Source organism: Triticum dicoccoides, chromosome 3A (genome assembly GCF_002162155.2).
Source record: "Triticum dicoccoides isolate Atlit2015 ecotype Zavitan chromosome 3A, WEW_v2.0, whole genome shotgun sequence".
Lineage (NCBI taxonomy): Eukaryota > Viridiplantae > Streptophyta > Magnoliopsida > Poales > Poaceae > Triticum > Triticum dicoccoides.
Genome location: NC_041384.1, coordinates 418,106,708 through 418,128,270, shown reverse-complemented (window position 1 = coordinate 418,128,270; position 21,563 = coordinate 418,106,708).

Here is a 21,563-nt window from a genome sequence, read left to right as displayed (position 1 = left end):
TAATGTTCAGAAAAAGGGTAATCATAATCATGACAAGTTTTATAAATATAATCATCTCTACTTTTTATAGCATAAGTGTCATCACAGTAATCATCATAAGTAGCAACTTTGTTCTCATCATAATCGATTGAAACCTCTTCCAAGATAGTGGAATCATTACTAAATAAAGTCATGACCTCTCCAAATCCACATTCATAATTATCACAATAAGATTCAACATCCTCCAAAATAGTGGGATTAATACTCCCTAAAGTTGACACTCTTCCAAACCCACTTTCATCAAGATAATCATCATAAGTAGAAGGCATGCTATCATCATAACAAATTTGCATATCAAAACTTGGGAGGCTAAAAATATCATGTTCATCAAACTTAGCATCCCGAAGTTGGGATAGACATTAATTGCATCAAATATATTCTCAAACTTGTCATTCTCATCAAACATAGCATCCCCAAGCTTGGGCCTTTTCATATCATAAGCATAATCACTCTCATTATTAATAGTATGGATAGCACCAATAGTATAGCAATTATCATCATCACAATGAGTAGTAGGAGCAACATCATTTGGGAGGGATACCTTTCTACCTTTGCTTCTCCGTCTTTTCTTTTTCTTCTTCACATCATGTGTGGGTTTAACCCTCTTTTTTGAGCTCCTTATTAATGACATTGGTTGAATAGAAGGCTCCTCCTCATTACCTGTTTCATCATAAGAAATAATAGGAGGATATTGGGAAGCCTCTTCCCTTTCATTAGTATTCTCTTCATCTTCCATTTGCTTTTATTTATATAATTGGCAATATAAGGATTTTCAATGAAATTCACCGCAAATACATATAAATTTCCTCTAGATCAAAATTAAGAACTCTATCAAGGGCAAATTCTGGAATAACCTTAGATATACGTTTCATTTCTTCATAACCCAAGAGCAAACTAAGTTCATTATGATGTGCAAGGGAAATCAAGTCATCACAATTTTTGGACACGATACGATCATGAAACAAGTACGGCTAAGAAAGTTTAAATTTTCAGCACAAACATCTAGACTTTCTTGCAACCATTTAGTTTCCAAATACTTATGCCCCTTGCAAAATCTATTTTCCCTAATTGGTGTGTACTTGCAAACTCTATGCACTCCACAAAAATTGACATGCTTATAAGAGACATTTTCACTATGACTCGTGCAATCATCATTAGTACTATGGATATTCAAAGAGTTCATACTAACAACATTGCAATCATGCTCATCATTCAAAGATTTAGTGCCAAACATTTTATAGACTTCTCCTTCTAGCATTTGAGCACAATTTTCCTTTCCATCGTTCTCACGAAAGATATTAAAAAGATGAAGCGTATGAGGCAAACTCAATTCCATTTTTTCGGTAGTTTTCTTTTATAAAATAAACTAGTGATAAAACAAGAAACTAAAAGATTCGATTGCAAGATCTAAATATATACCTTCAAGTGCTAACCTCCCCGGCAACGGCGCCAGAAAAGAGCTTGATGTCTACTACACAACCTTCTTCTTGTAGACGTTGTTGGGCCTCCAAGTGCAGAGGTTTGTAGGACAGTAGCAAATTTCCCTCAAGTGGATGACCAAAGGTTTATCAATCTATGGGAGGCGTAGGATGAAGATGGTCTCTCTCAAGCAACCCTGCAACCAAATAGCAAAGAGTATCTTGTGTCCACAACACACCCAATACAACGGTAAATTGTATAGGTGCACTTGTTCGGCGAAGAGATGGTGATACAAGTGCAATATGGATGATAGATAAAGGTTTTTGTAATCTGAAAATATAAAAACAGCAAGGTAACTAATGATAAAAGTGAGTGTAAATGGTATTGCAATGTGTTGAAACAAGGCCTAGGGTTCATACTTTCACTAGTGCAAGTTCACTAAACAATAATAACATAATTGGATCATATAACTATCCCTCAACATGCAACAAAGAGTCACTCCAAAGTCACTAATAGCGGAGAACAAACGAAGAGATTATGGTAGGGTACGAAACCACCTCAAAGTTATCCTTTCTGATCGATCTATTCAAGAGTCCGTAGTAAAATAACATGAAGCTATTCTTTCCGTTCGGTCTATCATAGAATTCGTACTAGAATAACACCTTAATATACAAATCAACCAAAACCCTAATGTCACCTAGATACTCCAATGTCACCTCAAGTATCCGTGGGTATGTTTATACGATATGCATCACACAATCTCAGATTCATCTATTCAACCAACACAAAGAACTTCAAAGAGTGCCCCAAAGTTTCTACCGGAGAGTTAAGACGAAAACGTGTGCCAACCCCTATGCATAAGTTCACGAGGTCACGGAACTCACAAGTTGATCACCAAAACATGCATCAAGTGGATCACATGATATCCCATTGTCACCACAGATAAGCACGTGCAAGACATACATCAAGTGTTCTCAAATCCTTAAAGACTCAATTCGATAAGATAACTTCAAAGGGAAAACTCAATTCATCACAAGAGAGTAGAGGGGGAGAAACATCATAAGATCCAAATATAATAGGAAAGCTCGTGATACATCAAGATCCTACCACCTCAAGAACACGAGAGAGAGAGAGAGATCAAACACATAGCTACTGGTACATACCCTCAGCCCCGAGGGTGAACTACTCCCTCCTCATCATGGAGAGAACCGGGATGATGAAGATGGCCACCGGAGAGGGATCCCCCCTCCGGCAGGGTGCCATAACAGGTCTAGATTGGTTTTCGCTGGGTACGGAGGCTTCTGGCGGCGGAACTCCCGATTTACTGTGTTCCTCGATGTTTGTAGGGTATATTGATATATATATATATATAGGTGAAAGAAGTCGGTCAGGGGAGCCACGAGGAGCCCACGAGGCAGGGGGGCATGCCCCCCACCCTCGTGGTGGCCTCGAGGCTCTTCTGGCCCACCTCCGGTACTCCGTGGGCTTCTTCTGGTCCAAAAATGATCTTTGTGAAGTTTTAGGTCAATTGGACTTCGTTTGATTTTCCTTTTCTGTGATGCTTAAAAACAAGGAAAAAAATAGAAACTAGCACTTGGCTCTAGTTTAATAGGTTAGTCCCAAAAACCATATAAAATAGCATAGTAATGCATACATCCAAGGTTGATAATATAATAGCATGGAACAATCAAAAATTATAGATACGTTGGAGACGTATCAAGAAGCTGAAGGAGGAGGTGGAGGCGGAGAAGGCCCGGCTGGAGGCCAAGGTAAAACTTCTTGCCGAGGGGCATGCCACCTTCGACTCCCTCGAGCAGAGGTCCCGCAAGGCACTACAGGATCTCTACGGGAGGGGGTTGAAGGAGCCGTTGGTGACTTCGGAGGAAGGCCCTGCCGAGCTGCTCCCCCGGCTCGTCACGGCGCTCGAGGGTGTTGTCGTTGGGGTTGGCCCCATGGTGGAAGGAGAAGCCCGCGGGCTCTCCACCTCGTCTGTGACGCACATCTTCAGCCACCTCCATTTTCGCGACCCCAGCTTCGACTTTGGTGCCTTGCTTGAGCCCATGGACCAGGAGCGCTGCACCACCACCGCCGAAGCTGTGAAGGATCAGGTGGAGACACTGCTGCAGAAGTTCCTCGCCATCGACCCCGTGACCATGGCTGATGGCACCGCCAACCCCATGACCACGACTAATGGCACGGGCGACGACGACGTTGTCGACGACAGGGCTCCCCTCGCGGGCGATGGCGGTACCCAAGGCTGAAGAAGAGGCTCGATGGTGGCTCTCCCCTCCGTTTAACCCCTACAACATGTATCGTGCCTCATGGAGGCGTAAAAATATATGCTTGGTACTTTTAAGAGATAGTATGTTTGGTAATAATTTGCTAGGATTCTGTGATTTCCTTCCCGTTTTCTTTAATGTTCTGCGTCGGTAGGGCCCGGCCCCGAGCATACCTCAGCCACCATTGGGTTGTCCGGATCACCAGGACGAGACCAAGGGGTGAGGGGCTACGTGAACAGTTAGGCTCATGAGTCACGATGCTCAGGAGTCCCCCTTGGCGTGCAAACAACCCTCAGGAAGGAGATGCAAGAGTAGGCCTTGGCGTTTTGTGTCGGTAGGGCCCGGGCCTGCGCATACCTCAACCGCAGTTGGGTCATCCAGATCACCAGGACGAGACCAAGGGGTGAGGGGCTACGTGACCAATTAGGCTCCTGAGTCGCAATGCTCAGGAGTCCCCTTGACGTACGAACAGACCCCCGTACCTTTCCTCGCCGAGGTCCTGCTCGGGAGGGGCGCGCGAAGACTAGGTCCGAGGGACCTGACAGGGTGGCGTATGATAGGCGTGACCTAAGCGTAGCTCCCATGCCTACCCCCCTCGCACGACTCTCCCAATGGGAAAGTGTTGCGGTGAGGCCGAACATCGAGCCTGGTGGCTCCTTGAGGTTATTGCGGCCATGGGGCCGCCCTTAGTTGTTTATCACCAGCGCGGAGCATGGCGCTTCTACACTTGCACGGGCATAGCCGCTCCTCGACTGTGTCGACTGCCAGCACGGAGCATGGTGCTTCCACTGGTGCGTGGGTGGGGGCTCCCTCCGAGTGGAGCCCCCGGGGCATGTACAACCCCGCCCTGACACGTGGGTTGCACGGGAGGGCTAGAGGAGGTGTGTATGGGCACTCGCGAGCCAGCACAGGACTCGTGAGGCCCTACCTCAAGGCGGGATTTGATTTGGAACACTTGTGATGGCCCTACGAGATGGTTAGGCAACCTATGCCGAATGAATCTCCCGAGGTTATCACATGAGGAGGCCAAACACCAACGACCCCAGGAGCTGACATGAACGGGGTCGTCCCACCAGACAGAGCTCAGTCGTTGGGTTTATCGACGCTGCAAGGACAGCCCCGAGCATAGACATTATGCCCAGTCTTATCATGTGAAAGTCCTGAGGAAAGACAACCAGTGCGCGGCTCCCGTGGTGACGAGGCACCAGGTAGCGCGTCCTGGCTTGTCCGACTGCGATTAGCTCATGCGAGAGCAAGGAACAAAGGACCATGGGAGGTGACGTGCACGGGAGCTGGCCCGCGAGCCAGATCTCAGCCTCTTCGGTTTAGCGACGCTGCAGGGACGGACCCAAGCATAGACGTCATGCCCGCCCTTAATCAATGAGGCGGTCGTGGGTGGGTTTGCAAGGGCGTACGACGTTCGTGGCAACGAAGTGCTGGACAGGAGATGATAATAATAAAGTAACTCATAGAAGGAGGTAAGCCAGCTCTAATAGATGTAGAAAAATGATACATGCCTCAGGGACAGACCCATGAGGCCTGGGGATGATACAGCCCGAGGGGCGGCCCCAACTGAACGACTAGAAGATGCAAGAAAGATACATGTCACAGGGACAAACCCACACGATCTTGGGATAATGCAGCCCGAGGGGTGCCCCCAACTGAATAAACCAGAAAATGTCACCTGGCACCATTGCTGAAGAGATGTTGAAGTAGCTAAAGACACGTGCTGAAGAAGTCATTCCTTATGAGCCACCTAGGCCCTGAACCTCAGGAGGCTGTGGAGGCCCGAGAGGCTCACGAAGAACCGTCGCCATTTCCCTCAAGACCGCCTGGTGCCTAGCCTCCTGAGCCGCCAGGACGCTCCGCATGTGGCGCTCGAATGTAACAGTCGCGTTCGGAAAGCCAAAAGGCATGCGAATGTAGCTGTGAGGGGGACCCTCACACTGGCCAGCGCGCGATGGCCAGAAGCGCTCGTGAGATGCGGCTCTATTGAGCCCAGGGACGTTAACGTAGGCGTGCAGCTCGCTGTCCTCGCCAGGACAATGAGCCACGCCGCGTGGTGGGCGGCGCTCGCCGCGCATGGCTCTCGCCTCTTGAAGCTCCTCGGTCGCCTTGGTGACGAATTCCTGAGCACCTGGCGCCCCGTGCCTTATGCCCTCCTGGCGGAAATGCGTGGTGAAGCATGCCTCGACATAGTGCCCGAGCTCCTCCCTCATGACGTTGGCTAGGTCAGAGGCCCTCCAGAGGAGAGCCCCCAAGCCCAGCCAGAGAAGGGTGCCGGGCGCGCCTTCCTATGCGAGAGAGGGAGGCGCCCCATCCGTGGGCGCAGATCCTGAGGTGGTGCTGCTAGCCCCTGAGGCTCTTGGCGGAGCAACTTCTTCTTCTTGGGGATAGCCTTAGTAGGGTAGATGGCCCCTTCGTCGTCTGGTTTCTCGACTGTGGCAACCTAGTATGTGCGCTCAAGAGAGCACACCGCATCCTTCTCCTCGCAGGCAACCGTGATGACGTCGCGGCTTCCTGGCATCTTGAGGACATTGTAACCATGATGAGTCACTGCCATGAACTTGGCCAGGGCCAGATACCCAAGGATGGAGTTGTAAGGAAGACGGATGCGGGCGATGTCGAAGTTGATGAGCTCTGTGCGGTAGTTGTCGCGGGTGCCGAAGGTGACAGGGAAGCGGATCTACCCTATCAGGGTGGTGGAGTCGTTAGTCACTCCTGAGAAGGGCTTGGTGGGCTGTAGCTAGTCATATGACACCTGGAGTCGGTCATAGGTTTCAATGGACAGAACATTGAGCACCGCACCACCATTGATGAGGGTCTTGGTGACGAGGACGTTGCTGATGACGGGCGAGCAATGCATCGGGAGGGCGCCGGCAGTTGCCATGCACTTGAGCTGGTCGGACGAGCTGAAGGTGATAGTGCACTTGGACCACCTGAGCGGGCGCTGATACGTCTCCAACGTAACAATAATTTTTATTGTTCCATGTTGTTATATTATGAATCTTGGATGTTTTATAATCATTTTATAGTAATTTTATATTATTTTTTTGTACTAACCTGTTGACATAGTGCCAAGTGTCAGTTCCTATTTTTTCATGTTTTTTACATCGCAGAAAAGTAATATCAGACGGAGTCCAAATGCCACAAAACTTAACGGAGAATTTTTATGGGCCAAAAGGAACACAACGGGCCCTAGCTGCGCCTGGGGGGTGCCCCGAGGGGGGCACAACCCACCAGGGTGCGCCAGGAGGCCCAGGCGCGCCCTGGTGGGTTGTGCCCACCTCAGGTGCCCCCAGACCGCCTGTTTTCTCTATAAATACCCCAAAAATCCCAGAACCCTAGGGGAGTTGACGAAATATTCATCCAGATGCCGTAGAGTCCAGAACCACCAGCTCCAATCTAGACACCATCTCGGATGGGGTTCACCACCTCCATTGCTGCCTCTCCGATGATGCGTGAGTAGTTCTTTGTAGACCTTCGGGTCTGTAGTTAGTAGCTAGAAGGCTTCATCTCTCTCTCTCTCTCTTGATTCTTAACACAATGGTCTCTTGGAGATCCATATGATGTAAGTCTTTTGCGGTGTGTTTGTTGAGATCCTATGAACTATGAGTTTAGGATCAGATCTATCTTTTTATATCCATGAAAGTTATTTGAGTTTCTTTGATCTCTTATATGCATGATTGCTTATAGCCTCGTGTTTCTTCTCCGATATTTGGGTTTTGTTTGGCCAACTTGATCTATTTATCTTGCAATGGGAAGAGGTCCTTTGTAGTGGGTTCGATCTTATGGTGCTTGATCCCAGTGACAGAAAGGGAAACGACACGTATGCATCGTTGCTACTAAGGATAGAACAATGGGGCCTATCTCGACATAGATAGATCTTGTCTACATCATGTCATCGTTCTTATTGCATTACTCCGTTTCTCCATGAACTTAATACACTAGATGCATGCTGGATAGCGGTCGATGTCTGGAGTAATAGTAGTAGATGCAGGCAGGAATCGGTCCACTAATCTTGGACATGATGCCTATATAATGATTATTGCCTCGATATCGTCATAATTATTTGAGGTTCTATCAATTTCCCAACAGTAATTTATTTACCCACCGTTTGCTATTTTTCTCGAGAGAAGCCTCTAGTGAAACCTATGGCCCCCAGGTCTTCTTTCTCATATATTTTCCTTTGTGATCTACTTTTTATTTGCTTTTATTTTTAGATCTACTAAACCAAAAACCCAAAAATACTTTGCTGCAATTTTCCCTTATTCATTTTATTTGGCGTTCGATCTATCAATCTACTACAAATTTATCTCACATTCGTTTTGCCTATCTTGAGGCGTCGTACCCCGAAAGGGATTGACAAACCCTTTAACACGTCTGGTTGCGAGGATTTGTTATCTGTGTGCAGGGGCTATTTACGTTGTGTTGCATGGTTCTCCTACTGGTTTGATAACCTTGGTTTCATATCTGAGGGAAGTACCTACCGCCGCTGTGCTGCAGCATCCCTTCCTCTTTGGGGAAATACCGACGTCGCTTCAAGCAACAACAAAAGGAATTGTTGGCGCTGTTGCCGGGGAGGATCTTCAACATATATCAGGTTCCTAATCACAAATCTCATCTCTTTGTAATTTACATTATTTTCCATTTGCCTCTCGTTTTCCTCTCCCCCACTTCACAAAAATTTGCCGTTTTATTCCCAGATCTGTTTTTGAGTGTGATCTTGTTGTCCAGTCCTCATGACTCAAGAGAACACCAAGTTATGTGATTTCCCAGATACCGACAACAATGATTTTATTGGCACTCCGATTGCTCCTCCCGCCGCTAGTGCGGAGTCTTGTGATATTAATACTGCTTTGTTCAATCTTGTTATGAAAGACCATTTTTCCGGTACTCCTAATGAGGATGTCGCGTCCCATCTTAATACCTTCGTGGAATTATGCGATATGAAAAAGAAAAAAGATGTGGACAATGATGTGGTCAAGATGAAATTATTTCCGTTTTGTTTGCGTGATTCCGCAAAAAATTGGTTCTCTTCTTTGCCTCGCAATAGTATCAATTCTTGGAATAAGTGCAAAGATGCTTTTATCATTAAGTATTTTCCTCCCGCAAAAATTATTTCCCTTAGAATCCAGATCATGAATTTCAAGAAAATTGAACATGATCATGTTGCGCAATCTTGGGAAAGGATGAAGATGATGCTAAGGAATTGCCCAACTCATGGGTTAAATCTTTGGATGATCATACGAAAAATTTATGCGGGGTTGAATTTTGTTTCTCGAAACCTTTTAGATTCCGCTGCTGGTGGTACTTTTATGGAAATTACTTTGTGTGAAGCCACCAAATTGCTTGATAATATTATGGCAAATTACTCGCAATGGCATACAAGAGCTCCTACTAGTAAAAAAGTTAATACGGTTGAAGAAATTTCTTCTTTAAGTGAAAAAGTTGATGCTCTTGTGAAATTGGTTGCTAGTAGAAGTTCTCCTATTGATCTTAATGATATGCCTTTGTCTACTTTGATTGAGCAAAATAGTGATGCCATAGATGTGAATTTTATCTCTCGAAATAATTCCAACAACAATGCTTATAGAGGTAATTTTAATCCTAGGCCTTTTCCTAGTAATTCCTCTAATAATTATGGTAATTCCTATGGAAATCAATCTTATAATAATAATAATAGGAACACCTCTGATCTTGAGAATAATATTAAAGAATTTATCAATACACAAAAACTTTTCAACACTTCCAAAGTTGAGTAAGATTGATGATTTGTCTAGAAGTGTTGATAGAATTGCTCAAGATGTGGAAAATCTCAAGATGAAAATTTTTGTGCCTAAGGTTGATGAATCAATTAAAGCTCTTTATGTTTCTATGGATGAAAGTAAGAAAAGAACCGCTATGCTTAGAGCTAAAAGAGAATTTTTAGAAAAAGTGTTTTCTAGTGATTTCTTTCACAAAAGTGATGAAGATCTTAAAATGATTGGTGTTTCTTCTATTGATTCCTTGTTTAGTAAAGTTAATATTGATGAAAAACGGACTGGAGAAGAGTCAACTTTAGGTAGAAGGCGTCCCAATATTTCAGAGGGTAAAAATCTTGTTGAGAAAATTGATGAAAGTGGGTTTGGAGAGGTCAAAACTTTAGCTAGTGATGTACCCACTCTTTTGGATTACAAAGACTTTAATAATTATAGTTTCTCTTTGATTGATTGTATTTCTCTGTTGCAATCCATGATAAATTTACCCCATGCTTATGAACAAAATAAAGCTTTTACTAAACATATTGTTGATGCTATGATGAAAGCTCTTGAAGAAAAATTGGAATTAGAAGTTTCAATTCTTAGAAGATTGCATGATGAATGGGAACCTACTATCAAAGTTAAGATTAAAATTATGAGTGTTTTGCTTTGTGTGACTTGGTTGCTGGTGTTTCTACAATTCCGAAATCTTTATGTGATGTGCTTGGTCTTACTAATCTTGAAGAATGTTCTTTGAATTTGCACTTGGCGGATTCTACTATTAAAAAGACTATGGGAAGAATTAATGATGTTCTTATTCTTTCAAATAGGAATTATGTTCCCATAGATTTTTATTGTTCTAGATATTGATTGCAATCCGTCTTGTCCAATTATTCTCGGTAGACCGTTTTTACGCACTATTGGTGTCGTGATTGATATGAAAGAAGGCAATATTAAGTTCCAACTTCCTTTGAGGAAGGGTATGGAACACTTTCCTAGAACTAGAATTAATCCACCTTATGAACCAATCATGAGGGCATCTTATGGATCTCGAACTAAAGATGACAAAACTTAGATCCTTGCTTTATGTCTAGCTAAGGGCATAAAACTATAACGCTTGTTGGGAGGCAACCCAATGATTAAATTTTCTTTTTGCTTTTTGCTTCCTGTTTTTGTGTGTTAGCACAATTATTTACTATTATTCTTGTGTTTATTATGTTTTAATTAGTGTTTGTGCCAAGTAAAGCCTTTAGGATCTTCTTGGGTGATAGTTGTTTGATCTTGCTAAAAAATAGAAACTTTTATGCTCACGAAATTAATTTTCATTTTTTACCAGAGAGAGATAAAATGCCCATTCAACTTTAACTAGATCAGTATACAAATTTCTCAGGTCGTCCTAATTTCTTAGAATTTTTGGAGTTACATAAGTATACATAATAGTCAGATTTCTACAGACTGTCCTATTTTGACAGATTCTGTTTTCTTTGTATTATGTGCTTATCTTGATGGCTCTATGGTTTTCTTTGATGATTTTTTGCCATAGAAAAGTTGGAATACAGTAGATATAATACAAAAAAAATATGAATTGGTTTTATACAATAGTTACAGTAGTGATTTATTATTCTTATACTAATGGATCTCATGAAGGTTTTGTTGAGTTTTGTGTGATTGAAGTTTTCGAGTTTTGGGTTATCTTAGGATGGATGAAGGAAGAATGGAAGAGACTAAGCTTGGGGATGCCCCGGCATCCCAAGCTATTATCTAAAAATGAGCAACCAACTAAGCTTCGGGATGCCCCCAAGTGGCATCCCCACTTTCTTCCAACGATCATCGGTATTTTACTTGAAACTATATTTTTATTTGTCACATGATATGTGTTTTGCTTGGAGTGTCTTGTATGATATGAGTATTTGCTTGTTTTATTTTTTCTTTCAAGTTACCAATCCTTTCTGTACACACCTATTTGAGAGAGCCAAAATTATGTCATGACTCGTTAGAATTGCTCTCTATGCTTCACTTAAATTTTTACGAGCAATGGACTTGCTCTGGTGCTTCACTTATATCTTTTTGAGCACGATGTGCTTTAGTATTTTTGAAGAAATGCTCTCTTGCTTCACTTAGATTTATTTGAGAGTTAGTAAAATTTTCAAGAAATTCTCTCTTGCTTCACTTAAATTAATTTGAGAGAAAGAAAAATTTATTATGCTCATGATCTTCACTTATATTTGTTGGAGCTTGTCAAAAGCAATACAAGAAAATTAGTCCCAAAGTGATAGATATCCAAGAAGGATTTAATAAAAACTTTCATGAAGATCATTTGATAAAATAAACTAGATTCTTAGTAATAGTTTTGAGATATGATGATGAGATATGTGAGTTATGTTGGTGAGTAATTATGCTTTAGTAAGAATATGGGTGTTAAGGTTTGTGATTCCCTATGCAAGTACGAAAGTCAATAGTCATGCAATGAAATTATCTCCTACTTATGGTGCATTATTCGGTGTTATTTATGCTTAATGCTTGCTTATGAGATTATCTGTTTCTTAGTTGGTCGCTTCCCAATATTTTGCTAGCCTTCATTCTGCTCTAAGTATGATCACTACTTGTGCATCCAAAAACCTTTAACCCAGTTTTGCCACATGAGTCCACTATATCTACCTATATGTGGTATTATTTTGCCGTTCTAAGAAAATTTTCATGTGCCATCTCTAATTTGCAAAAAAAACTTCTCTTTTGTGTGTGTTGTTTCGCTCGCGGAGCGGTGAGGGGTGGCTAATATTTTCCATGCTAGATGTGTTATTCTCAAGATGAGTGTTTATTCACTTTTAATTGCACGAGAGTAAGGCAAAGGTATTAGGGATGCCCGGTCCAGAAATGCAAAAAAATTGAATTTACTTTATGTTGTCAAATAATAAATTCCTTGGAAAGTTTTGGTATGGAGGGCAACCGTGGATATGGCTAGCCATGGAAAGTGAAAGTATGGTGGAAAAAGGAATAAACTTTATTTTCTGTTTGGGAACCGCCTATGATATATCTATACATGGAAAGTATTGGGAACTCTAAATCGTTTTCGTTGGTGGTATGGATACACCTCTCAAAATGTTTTTATCTCTAAGTTTTTTGCTTTGAGCTCTAGCACCTCTACAAATCCCTACTTCCCTCTGCGAAGGGCCTTTCTTTTACTTTATGCAATTTTTATTTTGAGTCTCCATATTCTCTTATAAAAGCACAAACTAGGAGGCAATATGATCGTAGTTAAGTATTGGGTGTAGCTAATATTCGAATATGTTTCATGAATGGATCAATGTTTGAGCATGATGGGCTAGGGATAACTTATTTTAGCGTTGATATTTTGAAAGACATGGTTGCTTATTGATATGCTTGAGTATCAAAATTATCATGTCAAAACTAGACTATTGCTTTGAGTATCTAAATTCTATTTTTATCACTTACCTACTCGAGGACGAGTAGGACTAAAGCTTGGGGATGCTGATACGTCTCCAACGTATCTATAATTTTTTATTGTTCCATGTTGTTATATTATCAATCTTGGATGTTTTATAATCATTTTATAGTCATTTTATATCATTTTTTGGTACTAACCTATTGACATAGTGCCAAGTGCCAGTTCCTGTTTTTTCCGTGTTTTTCACATCGCAGAAAATCAATATCAGACGGAGTCCAAATGCCACGAAACTTTATGGAGAATTTTTATTGGCCAAAAGGAACACAACGGGCCCTGGCTGCACTTGGGGGGTGCCCCGAGGGAGGCACAACCCACCAGGGCGCGCCAGGAGGCCCAGGCGCGCCCTGGTGGGTTGTGCCCACCTCGGTGCCCCCCAGACCGCCTCTTTGCTCTATAAATACCCCAAAAATCCCAGAACCCTATGGGAGTCAATGAAATATTCATCCAGCTGCCACAGAGTCCAGAACCACCAGATCCAATCTATACACCATCCTGGATGGGGTTCACCACCTCCATTGGTGCCTCTCCGATGATGTGTGAGTAGTTCTTTGAAGACCTTCGGGTCCGTAGTTCGTAGCTAGATGGCTTCATATCTCTCTCTTGCTTCTCAATACAATGGTCTCTTGAAGATCCATATGATGTAACTCTTTTGCGGTGTGTTTGTTGGGATCCGATGAACTTTGAGTTTATGATCAGATCTATCTTTTATATCCATGAAATTTATTTGAGTTTCATTGATCTCGTATATGCATGATTGCTTATAGCCTCGTATTTCCCCTTTGATATTTGGGTTTTGTTTGGCCAACTTGATCTATTTATCTTGCAATGGGAAGAGGTGCTTTGTAGTGGGTTCGATCTTATGGTGCTTGATCCTAGTGACAGAAAGGGAACGGCACGTATGTATCGTTGGTACTAAGGATAACTTGATGGGGTATATCTCTACATAGATAGATCTTGTCTACATCATGTCGTCGTTCTTATTGCATTATTCCGTTTCTCCATGAACTTAATACACTAGATGCATGCTGGATAGCGGTCGATGTGTGGAGTAATAGTAGTAGATCCAGGCAGGAGTCGGTCAACTAATCTTGGATGTGATGCCTATATAATGATCATTGCCTAGATATTGTCATAATTATTTGAGGTTCTATCAACTGCCCAACAGTAATTTGTTTACCCACCATTTGCTATTTTTCTCGAGAGAAGCCAGTAGTGAAACCTACGGCTCCTGGGTCTTCTTTCTCATATATTTTCCTTTGCGATCTACTTTTTATTTGCTTTTATTTTCAGATCTACTAAACCAAAAACCCAAAAACACTTTGCTGTAATTTCCCCTTATTTATTTTATTTGGCGTTTGATCTATCAATCTACTACGAATTTATCTCACGTCCGTTTTCCCTATCTTGAGGCGCCGTACCCCGAAAGGGATTGACAACCCCTTTAACACATCGGGTTGCGAGGATTTGTTATCTGTGTGCAGGGGCTATTTACGTTGTGTTGCATGGTTCTCCTACTGGTTCTATAACCTTGGTTTCATATCTGAGGGAAATACCTACCGCTGTTGTGCCGCATCATCCCTTCCTCTTTGGGGAAATACCGACGTAGCTTCAAGCGACATCAGGCGCATGGCCTCGAGCTTGGGGAGGGTCACATTCACTTCATGGGCAAACTGCTTGAATATGCAATGAGAGGCAGGCGCCTGAGTGCCGCCCAGTATGCAGGCAATGGCACGAGGCTCCTGGAAGCCCCCAGCCCCCTCGTCCTAGTGGTAGTCGTCGTTCCTTCTTGGTGGTGGTGGCAGCGGAGGGAGGCCAGCGTTGCCCTGAGGACGATCGTCCCAAGGCTGGTCCCTCCAAGGGCCCTCATGAGGCTAGCCCTGCCAACGGTCCTCATGAGGCTGGTCGCGCCACTCCTGGCGGGCGCCGCGATCGTCCCAGCGTCCTCCACTTCGGCCTCCACCGCGGCCGTAGCCTCGATCATTGCGCTCGAGGCGATGACCGAGGCACCCGTTGCCAATGGCCCTGAGCACCTGATAGTCATTGTTGTTGTGGTTGTGCATGTTGTGGAAGACACAGAATGGGCGGCTGCCCTTGGATGACTCCGGGTGATCACAGTCGCGCTTCATCTCTGGTTCGGCCGCGAGCACGGCTGCCCCCTTGCGCTTCACATCCTTGGCCTTGGCTTTCTTGTCCTCTGGATCAGCTTCAGGGAGCCCGAGGAGGGAGAGGCGTCCCTCCTTAGCTCTTGCGCACTTGATCGCCATGTTGAACATCTCTAGGGCAGTGCACATGTCCTCGTGTATGGCGAGCTCCTCCTTCATCTTGACATCGCGGACGCCATCAGTGAACGCGGAGATGATGGCCTCGTCCGACACCTTGGGGATCTTGAGATGAACGTTGTTTAAGAGATGGATGTACTTTTGCAGGGTCTCCCCTAGCTGTTGCTTGATGCGCCTTAGGTCACCCGCAGCCGACGGGCGGTCGCGAGTGCCCTGGAAGTTGGCGACGAAATGCTCGTGCATCTCGCCCCATGAGGAGATCAACCCCACGGGCAGGTTCAGGAGCCACGAGCGCGCACCATCCTTGAGGGCCATGGGGAACCAGTTCGCCATAACTGTCTCATCGATGTTGGCCGCCTCGATGCTCAGTTCATAGAGCTGCAGGAACTCAGCAGGGTCGGGGGTGCTGTCATAGCATGGAGGCAGGTCGGGCTTGAACTTCCTCAGCCAGTTGACGCTACGCAGCTCTGGGATGAGGGCACGGCAGCCCGATGTGGTCACGGGGGGCCCGTCGTGGAGGTGGAGCCTGATCTTGGCGCTCACGCACCACTGCCACAAGTGGCGCGCGGCCTTGACATGGCGGTGTTGGGAGTGTTCAAGCATCTTCATGCGGCCGCTGGACCACCTCGCAGCTTTCTTCTTCATGCGCCGGCGCCTTGCGCGGCGGGTCGCGCCACAGAACTTCGTGCCTTGGCTCGACGATGGCGTCTTGACGGGGAGGTGGAGGAGGTGCTTCGTAGGCCACATCGCCCGCAGTAGGCGGCGGGCGAGGCAGCGAGAGAGACAGTGCGTGAGAGCCCCTGGCGGCGCTGACGAGCTCGGTCATGCGGTCCAGCCAGTCTTCATAGAGGTCGTTGACGGGGCGGTAGCATAGGAGCTCGAGCGCCATGAGCAGCGCAGTCTGCGCGTCTATCGGGCCGCGACGAGCATGGGACGCCGAAGTCAGTGACAGGGTGGCGGTGCACCCATCACGCCGCACGGAGGGGTGCATCGACGAAGCTTGCTGCTCGTGCCTCGCTGGGCCGGTGGCGGCGTTGGCGGCAGGCGATGGGGAACGACGATGAGGCCCGCCGGCAGGCGCCGTCTGGGCAACGCGAGCAGCGAGGGCAGCCCGACGCTCAGCACGGGCTCAACGAGCATCAGCCATGGAAGCGGTGGAGCGGTGGCGAGTCGACTAGCGGAAGAGAGGCTCCGACGCACCCCTACCTGGCGCGCCAAATGTCAGATTTTGGGTTCCGCGGACCCTTGAGAGGTTCGAACTCTAGGGTGCGTGTGAAGAACTCGTCCTCCCCAGCCTGCCTGCTCGCTAATCTCATGGCCTAGTTTGACGAACCAAATGGACAAGAGACACAGCAGTTTACCCAGGTTCGGGCCACCTTGCGGTGTAAAACCCTACTCCTGCTTTGTGGTGGATTGGCCTCAAGGGGCTGAGGATGAACTAGTACAGTGGAGAACAACCTCAGGAGGAGAGGTGTTCTTGTGCTCGATGAGCTGGTGGGTGTGAGGATGATCTCTCTGGTTCGGATCCCCCTGTATGGTGGTGGCTAGGTCCTATTTAGTGGCCTTGGTCCTCTTCCCAAATGAAGGCGGGAACGGATCCCACAACAGAATTTGAAGGGAGACAACTAGTACATGTTATCCTGCCAAAAGTGGTCTTCGCCTGCAAAAGTCTGTGGTGACGCCACGGTGGGCTCAGCGATGACCTCCGTCCTGGCGGTCTTGGTCTTGTTGCACTAGAATGGAAACCTTTGCTTGATTCCTTGGGACTCCGCGCCTGCGCTTGCCTCCTTAGCACCAAAGAGGAAACTGGTACACTACGCTCGTTGGTGCTCGCCTGGCCTTGGTCGTCATGGCTCAAGTCATCTGAACCTCGCGAGGTGCACCTTGCATAGATATTTCTGCTCCTCGAGAGCCAGCCTGGGGAGGCCGCCCCTCGTGGAGGTCTTGGTGTCATCCACCTCGCAAGGCTTGGCCCCTCGCGAGGGTCTTGAGTCATTGATGCCGAAGCTGGGCCATACCAAGCCGTCGATGGAGCCATGCCGTGGGCTGCAGGCAGGCAAGTCTGGGTACCCCCATTCCCAGAACGTCAACAACTGCACCTTCAGTTGTAGAGAGCCGGTATCCAAAGCCTTTCTAGCCGTACCGGCAATACTAGCACATATATTCCAGCAAGTTCCACTTTCTTGATTTTCCTCCTGATGCTTAGGGTTTTCCCATTATATCTACAATACAATCTGCGTAGGTGCTTTGTGTCCTACTAGCAGCTGTCCACCCTTTGAAGCTAAATAACACACCAATCATACGTCCTAAGGTTCTTCAAATACGAATGTGATATGATACTAACATTTGCTAACAGATACACATTTAATTGTTTAGCTAATGCTCCCACTTGAGTTTCCAAATGCATGTGGCCACATATAGAGAGACATCATGGAATGGCATTTCTTTGGGCGCTCTGATTCATCATGGGTGGGCAACCAACATTGTATAGAAAGAAGGGGAATCACAATAATATGCTTCCCCTTCTATTATTTAACATGTTCCTCTTCTGTTCTTCTTTAGTAAGTACAGTATGTTCCTTGTAAGGAAGGGGAGTAGGGACATCTACAGGTGATAGCTCTATTGGGCCGGTTCTACTACATGATTTCGCACTTCAAGTTGGTCTGCCATAATATCTCGGAAATGGTGGGAGCCACGCGGTCTTTGATAGACTAGACTGATAGTAACAGTTGTGCGCCTTCAGATGAATAGAGATGGCCTGTAGGTGATCGATAGGCTGCATATTAGTAGTGGCAAAACCCTGTATTTTCCAGCCCATTCTGCTTTCCCGATTTATTTATGGTGGTTATGGTGTACCCCTATTATCTACACTATGATTTGCCTAGTGGTTGTGCGCTCTCGTTATCATGGTTTGGCAATAAGCTTTCTATATGGTATATTATGAACCTATCATCTGCCAACTATCCTTACATTTGGATCTCCCAACAGGGAGCCTATTTTTTGTAGTTGTGCCAGATTATATTAATCTACTCACCATATTATAGCACACATGGGCTCTCTCATCAGAATCGAGTGATAGCACACAAGGGTTTACAGGGAGCCCCTATTATATTACAATATCCTCTGCATTACAAAGATAATCTCACTACTATTTATGTTTTCATGCTTTTCAGATATTATACGTAATCATAATGAATATAAGAATGCGCACATCAGAAGAATATTGCAAAATAGTTCAATGGGTAACAAACTTGGCATCAAGGGATTGAGGTCCATTGTGGATGCAATGCAACCCACATGCTCCCGACCTATAGATTTGTATTCAGAGTATGATCCTAATGACTATTCTAAGCTCAAGGAGTCAAAGGCAGATGTCCTATCCCGTTCACCCAATAAGGTGCATGTTCTATTTTTCAAGGTTTTATTGGTTCCACATATCTTGCATAAGGTGTCTTGCATTTATTTTGCTTCGTTGCACCGCCATCTGCTTAGTTTACTCATGATATATGTGAAGATGCCATGCCCATCCATTATCAACACCTATTCCATTTGTTGTCATACCATGTTTTTCAATTCAAATGTTGTTCTTGCATTTCAGACATCCAAAAGGAAGAGGGTGATTGCAGAACCTGAAGGAGTACAAGTGAAGTCCTTGAAAAAGGTGGTGCTACCGGAGAAATCACATAGCACCTGACATATATTGGCGATAGAATCAGCTCCGCAAAACCTAGGATATCGCAACTATGCTAGTCGCTGCTTTGCTCTTGTGAGTACCTATTGTCCTATCGCTGTCCTTACATTCATACATGGTGGATTATGTGACATCATTGCACATTATAGCTTGCTTGTCCACTGTTCGCTCCAAATTATCAGATCTATATTAATGCTTACATTAATGTAGAATAAACCAAATGCTTATGAAGAAATTTAGTTCTGCATTGTTCTTGTAAGTATCTGATGTCCTTCATCACTATACTTATATTGTCAGCTAGTTCTTCATGTACACTTTGCAGCTTATTTTCCCTTGCCCTCCATTTTCTACACATCATATCTACATTTACTCTTGCTAAAATATTGAATAAAACCAATGTTACTGAAGAAGTTTAGCTCCGCATTGCTCTTGTCAGTGCCTTTTGCCTGTATGTTGTACTTACATTTGTACTATGCCATTTGTTCCTATATTTTCACATCAATATTTACTCTTAACAAAATGTAGAATAAAGGCAATGCTCTTGAAGAAGAGTGTGAGGTAAACTTCTTGAATTGCCCCCCATCAATGTGGACAAGGGCTTTATAGAGACAGTCCTCACTACTAATGTATGTTTGTCCTCCTCGAGCCTTCAAACTTTGTTGTGTATATTTGAATAGCTATGAGTGCAAATGTTGTTTATTTTTGTTGTCTACATCAAATTTTTTGTTCAAAGTTTATGACGAAGAAGTACATAAATATAAGTTTGTCCTTCTCAATTTCAGTCTTTAGTTGTACAACCTAGTTCCTTATTCATACCATGTAAATTAAACTAAACATAGCAAGTTATCTTCTTTAGCACTATGTGTATGCTTGTGTTCTTGATTTGTAATCCAGTGTGTGGTGAAACTACCAACTCCAGCACAATGTCATATCCTGCTATGTCTCAGCTATGAACAATGCCATATTATATTAATGTTATTTAAATCATATCTCTTTATTTACCAACCTAGAATGGTATAAATTGACAGTAAACTCACCATTCATGCATGTACGTTGTTTAGAACTACATGTATGCTTGTGTTCTTGATCTGTAATCCAGTGGTCTGGTGAAGCTGGCCGCTCCTGCACAATGCCATTTCCTGTCGTCTTAACTATGAACAATGCCTATTATGTTAATGCTATTTTAAACCATGTCTCTTTATTTCTGACAAATAAGTGAGATGAATTGACAATGCTGATGCTTATACGTGCAAAACCTGTTATCTACCTACTTGTTTCTCTTTCAGGGTGAGATCACTAATGCTAGGAAGAACTGCCACAATGATAGTGAGATGAACCCATTGTTTGTCCCTCTAACATATATTCCAGAGAAGAAGGCAACACATCTTGAGGGTAGGGGTATACAACCACAGAGTCATGTCTTGATGTAGTGTCAAACTTATTCAGTGACACAAGCTCGATGAAGTCGTCGCCCGAATCTGTTCGACTTCTTCAGTCTGAAATTCATGCAGAAAGACATGCTTCCGCTCAAATTCGACAGGAACTCCAATCTCTATGCAAGATTAACCATAAGTACATGACGTCTATTGATGCTATGTAGCTTAAGTTGGTGGATATAAGCATCAAAGAAGCATAGTCTCATCAAGTTGCTAAGCTGCTTGTGCTGCAGCTCCTCGGTCGGGCTAACCTTTCTTGAACTATGTTGAAGTGTTGTTGGTTCTGTCTATTATTTTGTCGGCTTGTTTACTTCCACTAGTGGCGACCTGCCTAGTTTATGGAATCTGCTGTCCGGTTGCCCTTTATTATCATTGGCGGCGAACTTTGATGCCTAGGGGATGTAATATGCTATAATTTCTTTGTTGCATAATCTAGGTTTATTCTTCGTCACGATGTTGTAATTTATTTGTTGTTTATGTTGTCGTCGCTTTGAGAAAAGGTCGTAATCTTCGATCAGTGTGCAATGAGCCAATAGGTTAGGTTCATAAAATAATAATTTCTGTACTAAAATTGTCTGGTCGCCAATTGCTAGTACGGGCCGAACCATGGGCCTACAATCATCTTGGGCCATTAGTTAGGTCTAGTCTTAATCTGGACCACTATTAGTTTCGGGCCTTTAAAAGGCCGAGTAAACCGCTTGCCTTAATTGGGCCGGAAAATTATATAGGCTTTTAACAGGTTGAAAACTAGATTGAGCCTTAATTGTGGCGAACAAATCACGGGCCAAGAGCGTGTTGTAATATACATCGGCCCATTAGTAGCCCATTCATGTGACGGGCCATTAATAGGCTGAAATGTTTTTGGGCCTTGGCTGACCCAATTACACGACGGGCGGGAAGCAGGCCGAATGTATAACGGGCCAAAATTAGGCCCAACACTCTCAAGTGCCTTTAACGGGCCAATAGGCAGTTTGGGCTAGAATGTATCCACGAAGACTATAGGCCGTTAAGAGGCCGATAGAAACTACCAACCAGAATTAGGCCCATGTGCAACTCGGGCCTTTAAATGGCCGAAGTGAAACCAATCCGAAAGACGCCCATATGTACCAGGGCCGCTAATAGGCCGAAACTAATATCGGGCCAAACTGTTAAACGAGTCATTAAGAGGCCGAAGAGCAAATCAGGCCCCAATGGGACCGATGGCCAGTAGCTG